Genomic DNA, 10,253 nt, shown 5'->3' with positions numbered 1-10,253 from the left:
AGTAAAGTGGGACGAAAGTAATGTGGGACAAAAGTAATGTGGGACGATAGTAATGTGGGGCAAAAGTAAAGTGGGGCGAAAGTAACATTGGACGAAAGTAAAGTGGGACAACACAATGTGGGACGAAAGTAAGGTGGGACAAAAATAATGTGGGATGAAAGTAATGCAGGGATTTTCTTCGAGCCAATACAAGTCTGGTATGCCTAACTATGTCAGCACGTACAGCATGCAACACGTACTAGAACAGCAAAAAAATCGCCTGGATGCGTCACACTGCCGCGGTGTTTTACCCGGAAAGCTGTTTTGGGTCATAGAAAGTAAATTCACTCAATTGGTTTCAATTTTTCTTTAATGACAAATTGTGTTTATTGTTTCATGAGTCATAGTTGTGATCATTTGACAGATTATTTAGTACTTAAACACATCCTGAAATTTTACGTTCTTTCGTCCCTCTGCATCATCGTTCGTGTAGAGTTTAACAATGTAATTAAATGTATTATTAGCAATAAAGTTGTCTGAATCTGAATCTGAATCACTGTTATAATGTTACATTTTCTTTTTAACAGTTATCCTGTTCATACTGTAGTTTTTGACTAAATCGAAAGTTGAAATTGAAAATTAAATGTGATAATTTTTTATTAAGATAAAGCACATAATATTTTTGCAATCACATACTAACAAGGCCATTGAAGAAGAAGAATAACAAACTTCAAGCATTTTACCGTTGTGTTGCTTTCATCCAGACTGATGCGAATAACACCTGGTATCGATAGAACACAAATGTGAGTTGTTGATCACATCAAAAATTGGTTTCTATCTTTTAAAATGACATTTATCTGAAAAGTGTTACTTTCGTACCGGCTCTCCCTGTCTTTGTATTTCCCATAATGCTGTAATCCAGAAAATTAGATTAAAGGAAGTGGACAAGCAACTGCAGCGACACAATGGAAAACACCAGCGTGTTTTTCCACTGATAGTCATGATAGTGGAAAACATTTCCTGTAAAAGATGATAGTTTTGATGGCTCATGCTCTGCATGTACGCTGTGTCGAGATGAATTCCTGCAGAAAGATAAGTGTGAGTCTTTTCGCTTGGATGTCATTCATAAAGGCAGTGGCCCATAGAGACAGGAAAATAAATTCTAAGTAGAAGATGGAGTGATGAACGTACCCTTTTCTCTCTCCTCTCTCTCCGTCCTCTTTAATATTCCGTCAACATCGACTATGAAGGGTTACTCATGGAAATGAAGAGGCAGAACGGGAGGTAATTTTACTCGCAGCCTGCAGGTCCAATAATTTGTTTTGTGGTCCTTCTGGGTTCTCACGTACTCTAAAGGCAGCGCTGTTCAATGCTTCAAGGTTAACGCTGAAGTGCTGTTTTCTTCTGCACATTCCTGGAAAAGCAGAGTGCCTCAGTCACTAAAAGCCCCTGTCTCTGTCTGCTGCTCTATATGTGTGTGTGTGCGTGCAAATGAATGTGTGTGTGAACACGCGCCTTTTTTCTTCCTGCCTACACACATGCACCGTCTATCAAAAGGCCCCCTCTGCTCCCTGAAGTGGAAAAAGGAATGTTATTCCACCACAAACTGTTGCGAATACAAACACAGGCAGGCTCTGTATAGCCCCAGCATCGGGTTAAGCTGAATCTCAGCCATGCTATCATACAGCGTTACCTTGAAGGACCTCTGTACTGTATGTGTGTGTGCGTCCTCTGATATGAGGACGTATCTTTATCCTCAAATCGAATCATCCGCAGTATGTCATCATGATGAAATCACTCAACAGTTTCCCGTGTCACAGACCACGCACTGATAAGCCATCCATTGTGTATGTTGGGGGTGAAAGTGACGAGATTACAGCGAGGAGGAAAAGCCTCTTACGCTGACCGATAGTAATTATCAAGACAAACCTGACATGTGTGGAGCTACTATCACACCTTACCAACAGCAGGTCTACCTGACATGACAACTTTGAATCCCTCCTAATCTTATCCGTGTGAGAAGTCGCTGCTGGAAGTTGTTTGATCCTCACTGAGAGAAAAAAAACTCATTGAAAATGTGTGGGCAAAAAAAAAAAGAGAAAAAGAAGTCGGCAGTGGGAGTTACCTTGATGCTATCAACGACAGGGAGTCTGGATATTCTAGCATCATAAGGATGACTAATATAGCATTATTTTTTCCTTTTGGGGCATCTTTTGTTTCCCCCGCACACATCACGACGGCTGACTGATCTGAGGGTTTCCAGTCTTTGAATGGAGCTACTGAAATGTTCAAATCCCACTTATGACAAGCGGCTTTTTGAAATTTTCTTCAATAGGCCATTTCCCTGCGATTCCAGACTTTTTCAGATACAGAGCGAGCTGAGCAAATTAGCTCGCTGCCTGTCTGTCATCTCACCTATCAGAGAAGGATGGGATGTAGGTAGGCCCCGTGTCAGTGATGTTGTATGTGACAGTTTATCAGCTGAAAATGCTATTAACAGAGTGCCGCTTTTCCTTCCATATCCTCTAGCTTCTTTCGATAATGTTTTTCTTACCGCAGTCGTGTACTTTGCATTGATTAGGTTTCTGCTTGGGTGCAATAAGGCAAAAGGAAGCTTTTCTGTGGGGAAATGACATTTTCTATTGATGTCTACTGAACCTATTGGTTAAAGGTGCATTGTGTAGGATCTGGTGCTGAGGTTGCATGTCGCAATCAACTGAAACGTCTTCTGTGTGCCAAGCGTGTAGGAGAACTAAGTGGAAAAGTGAGGAAAACGCGAGTGGCCCTATCTAGAGCCAGTGTTTGGTTATTCCAATCTGAGGTACATACTGTAGAAACATGGCGGCCGGCTCCGTGAACTTCATACTCACCTGCTGTCACACACTCGTCACTCTCTCACATGCTACCGGCCGCCTAGCTGGTGGAAACTCGTCTTGCCTTGTCACCCCAAAGACACAAACTTTCTAGTAAACAAACACAATGTGCATGGTGCGTCTCTTCTGTTTCTCTCTCTCTCTTGACCGCACACACCGACACTCGCTTACGTTAAGCACACAACCTATGCACGAGTTATTCCTTAAAGGAGTTTGCTACCTGTATAACACATTTTAGTTAAAAAATAAATACATATAAATACAATAAATCCCCAGTGATTAGGCCCAAAACTGACGGGAACTTTGATTTCTGCCAATAGATCCTCCTAAATGTTACACATCGTTTCTTTAATAAGCTTATTGTTTCAGGTGAATTAGTCTTTGGCACTTGTTTTGCCTAAATATTTACTTACTTAAAAATCCTACTTTGACAAATCGTTCTTCCTCAGGGTCTCCTTACTGGCTTTTTTTTTTTAAGCTTTCAATTGTTATTAAGAGACCGAAGTCCCACACCTAGTCCATGTTATGACAACCAAGCTATATCCATGACAACTGAGCAAACTCCATTCGCTAAGGACCATGAGATACAGCTTTGGAAGAAAGCTAGTACGTGGGTTTTTTGTCAACTACTGTTTTATCGTCAATAATGCATTTTCGTGCTGTATAATGTTACTATTGGGCTTTTTATTTTCCGAGGCCTGGCAACACACACACACACAAAAAAAAAAAAAACTTCACGATGTCCATGTTTTTGATTCAGTAGTACAAATCTGCCTGTTTGATGTTTCACCGGTCTGACAGCAAGCAATGTTGATATACAAACAATTTCAGATATACTACACTTGCAGAAAAAGAATGACTCATATCTCTCTTGTCGCTCTCTGCATGTGTGCTTTTACAGAATGTCAAACTGATGCTTGGCCCAACATGTCGGAGAATAACAGCAAGCATAATCCTCACATATAATTACACCCACTGCGACAGAACCCACATAGGCTGTATATTATTAAGGTGATACGGTCACTGTAAATGTAATATTGAGATGTGCCAATCAACTAATGATGGGTATCAGACCATGGGAATAATACATTAATAGTAGTAGTAGTAGTTATTTCTCTATTATTTTCTGGATTGAGTGTGAAGATTTGCTGCTTTTCTCTGTTTTTTATATCTTAGTAAACTGAATATCTCTGGGTTTTTGGAAAAATAAGGTATTTAATTCACTAGACTAGCAGACATTACCATCTCGGTTTGATTTTCCATAAAATGTACAGACAAATTAAACTTCATTAGGATATATACTGCATTGATATTGCGATAAAATACTGAACATTTTCTTCTTTTCTAATATTGTGACACTGATTTCAAGGTAGACATTCTTCTTTTTAGTGTTCTTGAAGGTGATTCAAAAAAATATATTCAAAACTGTGGCATAGTTCTACATTGTGAAATAGGAAAAAAAAAGTTTAAAAAGAAAAACCTGCACAGGTAGAGCTGAGAAATGCATGAAAGTCTGAAAGAGTTGATGCACAAAAAGATCTGTCTGTTTAATCTTCCCCAACATTATTACTTTTCATTATTGTCATACTCAGCGCCACTTTATCATTGATTTTGTGACAGATTTATACAGACTCATCTGTCAAACCTCCATGTAGTTAAATAATTTCTATTATACTTAACTTTTATTAAAGCAGTTCTACTTAAAGAGGACCTTGCTCCCACATAGCGACGTGTATCTCACTTGGGTATTACCGCGGCGTGCCTCGCTGCTGCCTCCCCCAAATGACGCACTGGAGACAAACTGTGTACCAGGTTGGAGATTGCGTGTGTGAAATGTCACTTTGAATCAAATTAATAGACCTTCAGTGGCAACATCTATATAGCTTCACTGTGTGGAGGTATGTGCACAAGTATTACAAAGACAAATTCTTTGTGCATGTCTCAGCGTTAGAGGTGTCTTTGACAGACTGAGATGTTCGCCAGTTGCGTTATGCCGGTGTAATGATTGAAATAGATGAAGACTTTGAATTTATGAATATTTTTGTCTCACCTTTCTTAAGCACTAATTATTTCACTTTCACTTTCAATTGTGGGAAATTAGTTTTTAATAACACAAAATTTCCCTCAGGCATGTCTTTGAGAAATCAAACATAACAATTTTTGTAACTTGTCTACATGAGTGCATTTTATAATCCAATTAGTTTAATCATTACCATATGTGATCTGATACAGTTTAAACCAGCTTGCATATTTTTTAACTACGCTAATAGCGTAGACTCTACAAGAAAGTCTGTGGGTCGGTCAGTTGGTCGGTCCATCACTTTGCTCCAGCCTGAAATATCTCAACAACTATTGATATTGGATTGTCATGAAGCTCGTACACATATTCATGGTCCCCAAAGCATGAATCCTAGTGACTTTTATAATCCCCTAACTTTTCATCTAGTGCCACCAGCAGGTCAGAGTTTTCACTCATCCCGTGAATAGCCCTTATTTAAATCATTAGGTCCTAAAAGTTTTAAAGTGCACTAACAGCCTCCGTTCATGTTAATGAGACCCAGACCGAGGCTTGGCCGAGGCTTTGGACGTTGGACCCCACCTCAGGCTAGGGATGTCACAATACCAGAAATCTAGTAGTCAATACCAATACCAGTGAATTTCCACGATTCTCGATAACCATTTCAATACCACGGTAAAAAGAAAAAAAAGAGACTTTATTCCTCAGGTATATCTCAATGACTGTAAGAAAACAGCAGAGAGTGTACACGCACACACACACTCTCTCTATATATATATCCTTAGATTGCAAGCAGTAGTTTAATTCACTGACATGGCGACCAGACCATTAAATATTTATTTAAAATGCTAATGTTATATTTTGATGACAATAAAAAAAGCACCACTTTTCAGAGATTTAGCAATAAACAACAAAAGATAGAAATTCAGTTCAGTTCAGTTTTTTCCCCTCACGATTGAATCCTCTTCTCGAACAAATAAATAAAGGATCTCTGAAAAAGTAAACAAACCCAACATCTCAACGCTGTTGCATGCCGCTGTTGTGTGTGTGTGTGTGTGTGTGTGTAAAACTCCGACACACAGAGAGCAGAGGACAGAAGCCTTCAGAGAGTTACTCGCCAGACGGAAAATCCACCCGCATCTGGCGCTTGTTAATATCGGACCCTGATAACAGGCATCGTACGGTAGCTTCGGTACTGTAGAAAAAGAGTACGTCAGACTTGGTACCAAAGTATCGGTTCTCGTGACATCCCTACGTCAGATGCTATATCCAGTTCTCTTTATACATCCACGCTGTAGACACTTAGTCATGTTTAATGTTAGTCTTGTTCAGTGCAAGGTGATTACACTGTGTGTGCGGTGACAGCAGGGCTCTGGAGCAGTTTCTTCCTGCATAAATGTACAATTTGTTCCAGTTCCCCTTCACGATGCTTATTTGCCATCATAAATCAACCTATAACACGTCAAATCAAAACAGGTGAAGCCACGGAGGGGCTGCCTGTTACATTCAGACCGGCACATTTAACCACATCAGAGTCAGAGTTAGTGAATGATTGGGACGAGAGCCTGCAGAGTAACCAGCACTGCATTTCTTATTGGCAAGGCAGGTAGACCACAAATATTTTCTTTATGTTAATATTCAGCTCTTTGAGACTCTGGATCATCAAACTGGATCATCATAAACACTGTTTTGGACTAGTTATATACAGCATCCCTCTTGTTTCACCCTTCATCCCAGGGTTTTTTTCCTCATGGTATCCCCAGGATGTGACACTGGTCAGGGGGCTACTTCCAGCCAATTAAAAAAAATCCATGAAACACACACAGCAAACACACTATCTAATCACGCAATATATCATGCATTATTAAGCAGGGGTTTGAATAAAACATAAAGGTTAGTGTTTCCCAAATGATTCTCTCAGGAAAAGGGAGGAAACTGTGAACATATTTGTATGGTGCTGTCGTGCAGCTTGAATAAATGGGATGTAAGATTTAATGATGTGCGTTTTCAATAGTAAGCATGTTTTTTTTCATCTGCTACATACAGACACATAACATATTAGATTCAATTTGTAGTTTCCTATTCCAAAATGGTGAAAGAATTCACACTACAAAACTTTTTAACATTGGTATTTCTTTGTAACTGTGACTCAGGAGCTTAGGGAAACATTTGATTTAAAGCCCCCTTGGTATCAGAGTAAAATATTGTGTAGGAAATTGCTCTTTCCATTAACCATGGGGTAAGATAAAGGCAGTGGGAAAACTGCAGAGGACAGAGGCTAATACCAGTACCTCCAGGAAATATAGTTGTTTCACAGTTTAACAGAGATTTACCATCCAATGATTAGGCTCCCCGGAGACAAGACCACCCTTTGAGGTAGACACAAAATGGTATTATATAGAGCTCTCATCAATAAGTCATTGGAGGTCGGCTTAGTGTTTGTTGGTGGGAAACTGGTGGCTAATTAAGTAAAGAGAGTCAACGTATTGGCTGTTTAAGGCATTAAGGAAAACAAATTATGTGTGAAGGACACTGAGGAGCATCACAGATGTGGGAAGAAAAACACATGTATCTGTACTTGAACCAGCTTTAAAAATTCATGGGAGGCTGTTCACTCCACTATAATTGAATCCTTTTTTTGTTTGACATTGACTATTTATTCGGCCAAACCCCGAGCATGCATTTGAGAAATAGCAAAAGCATTATTTAAAATATATTGCATGAAGAAAGCAAACATTTTGTCCTCAACGTTCTATGTGAATGACGCATTAGTGGTCCGTCTTTACTAATGAAATATTAATGATGTGTTTTCTTTGTTTTGTTTGTGGGTGTGTGTGTGAAAACGCTACAATGAGAATCAACATTAACAATGGTACAAAGCTCAAGTCATGGCAGAACTGTGTTGTATTTTTTAACCTTGGTGAAAGTATGTTAACATTGATGCCTGGTCAGAAAAATACCAACCACCGAGGAAGAACCACTGTTAAGTCCCGTTGTCAGTTTGTTGCTGGAAATACAGACATGCACAGCTTGAATAAAGATCCATCATCTCTTCCTAGAGCCAAATAGCTGCTATTTAGACAGAGTTGAATTTCAGTTTGAGCAAAACACATCACAGTTGACAGGCAAATTGAAAGCATAGGTTGTAGTCCAGCTGAGGTAACCAAATGATCCCCCCCCTCCCTCCCCGGCTGGCTCAGGAGCTGCGAAGAAACCACATAAATGAATGATGCAATGCGATGCAATGCCCTCTGGCGGCCATGTTGGAGGTCCAATGCTTTTGGCACCAACAGCTGAGAACAGCTGATCCCATTTGTAAGCTTATGATTTGGCTGCCTCAACAGTATGGAATAGACATGGCTAATGTCTGTGATGCACCTAGTTGGGGACTGATGATTTGATTACTGCTACATCTGTAATATCGCCCGCCTGCTGCACCCCCAATGACAAGACGGGTCTGGACTAACTTTCTAATGTGCTTTTATGAAGAACTTCGATGCCTTAAGCGATACTATTGTTATTGTGGTGGCATGGCGACGTTGATGTTGTTTTTAATCGCTATATGAAAACATTCATGCATCATTAAAATGTAATATAATTAGGCTAATTAAGAAAAATAGTACTTGAGGGTGTATCATCTTATGGAGGTATTCGTCAGGAATGAATTTGCTTTGCTACTCACTGAAAAAGTCTGTAATGGATGGTAGTTTTCTATCTATTTACTGAACCTCTTTGTCTAGACGCAGCCTTGCTGCCACAACTACAGCACTTGCTTCCCCACACACATTTTCTCTCTCTGTTGGACAAGAGTGTGCTAGTTTATTATTCACATACTTTGAGTAGGTGAATATCATTATGTCTGCCTGAAGCTTGATTTATGCTTGCCGCATCCGCGAGGGTCCACGCGGCCAACGTGACATCACACCATCAGACACCCCCTCCCTTCGCTGAGGTTCCGTGCGGCATGTTTCCGCCTGTCCGTGCACATTTGTATGCAAAATTTTCGAACTACGCGGACGCAGATGGGCCGGAGAAAATGGAGAAGTTTGTGAAACTAAGATCCAAACATTTCCTCTTCATGATTCCGCTTCTGTCCGTGCGACCATCCTTGCGGAAAGTATAACTGAGGCTTGAGAGGTTATGTTTTCATCCTATTCGTTTTGTCTGTAAGAATTGCAACTCAGGAGTTATAAGTAGAAACATAATTCTTTAGAATTGCTACCAGTTACAATAGGTAGCAAGCATGTTGAGCCGACAACCTCTGGCAGATTTAGTTGCTCCAGAATCAGCACCATGGGCAGCACTCTGGATCGTGCTCTTTTTGGTCTATTGTATGTGCTGCTGCATTTTTTTCCCCCTTGGCCTTGCATTCATAGTAAAATGAGCTAATGGAGATGGCAATAGTCAGGTTTCCATCCAAATTTAGCACACATTTTCACTGAATTTCCAGAACATTTTGAAAAAAGAAATGAAAGTTTTTCCAACCTCTACTGTTATGTGATTATTAGGAGTTGCCTGCATCAAGATAAACAGTTGGTGGTGTTAATTCTCCAGATGGGTGCCATTAAACCATTGCAGAAGAAGAGGATGCAATGAAATTGACATTATTAAAAGAGCAGTCAAATCTCAAACGATGGAAAATGTGATGGCATTTATGTTTGTTTCTCTTAATTTATTTGAGGAGCATTATAGTCTCCATCGCTCCACACATATCTAATGTTTCCGTTGCAGCAGTTGAGTCGAGTATACAGGTTTGTAGTAGCCGAGCACTTCCTCTATGGTAAGCCCGGAGAGGAAAACATGTATCAGTCAGTCAGGAGCATCCCCTGCTTCTCCCCAGCCCCTGATATTGTTAGATTCCAAATACCTTGGCTCTCTCTGAAGAACCTACCGTCAGACTTCACTCGTACACTGTTGAATATTTTCACAGAAGTGAAGTACATTATAATAAAGTCCCGGGCCTTGCCTCTCTGTCAAGAATTTGTGGACCTGGCATTCAACAGGGCAGCTCTGGCTCTTCAGAAGTCGACATATTGTCTAACAAGATCCTCTGCTCCCCACTGCAGCAAGTACCCACACATCTAAGTTCTGCTCTGTCAGGTAACCCATCTGACATTCAAATAGAGACTTCCCTGTGAACAAGATCCGAAGGGTATTTGCGAATGCATTGATCCCACAAGAGCCGGGATTTCCAAGTGGATGGATCGGACGCAGCCAGGCAGTGCGACGTGGTTTCTCCTGATTAACCCTCTCCATCTGTTCATTTAACTGAGAGTAGGAGGCCAAGGAGAAAAACCCAGCTGCGCTTACAAGAGAAAAGAAAGCCCAGAAATTAGAGATCAACACAGAGATGACCTCCTGTGGGACCCCTGTGCGATAGTGGA

This window comes from Sebastes fasciatus, chromosome 20, assembly GCF_043250625.1.
Source record: "Sebastes fasciatus isolate fSebFas1 chromosome 20, fSebFas1.pri, whole genome shotgun sequence".
NCBI classification, from domain to species: Eukaryota; Metazoa; Chordata; class Actinopteri; order Perciformes; family Sebastidae; genus Sebastes; species Sebastes fasciatus.
This window is presented reverse-complemented; position numbering follows the sequence as displayed.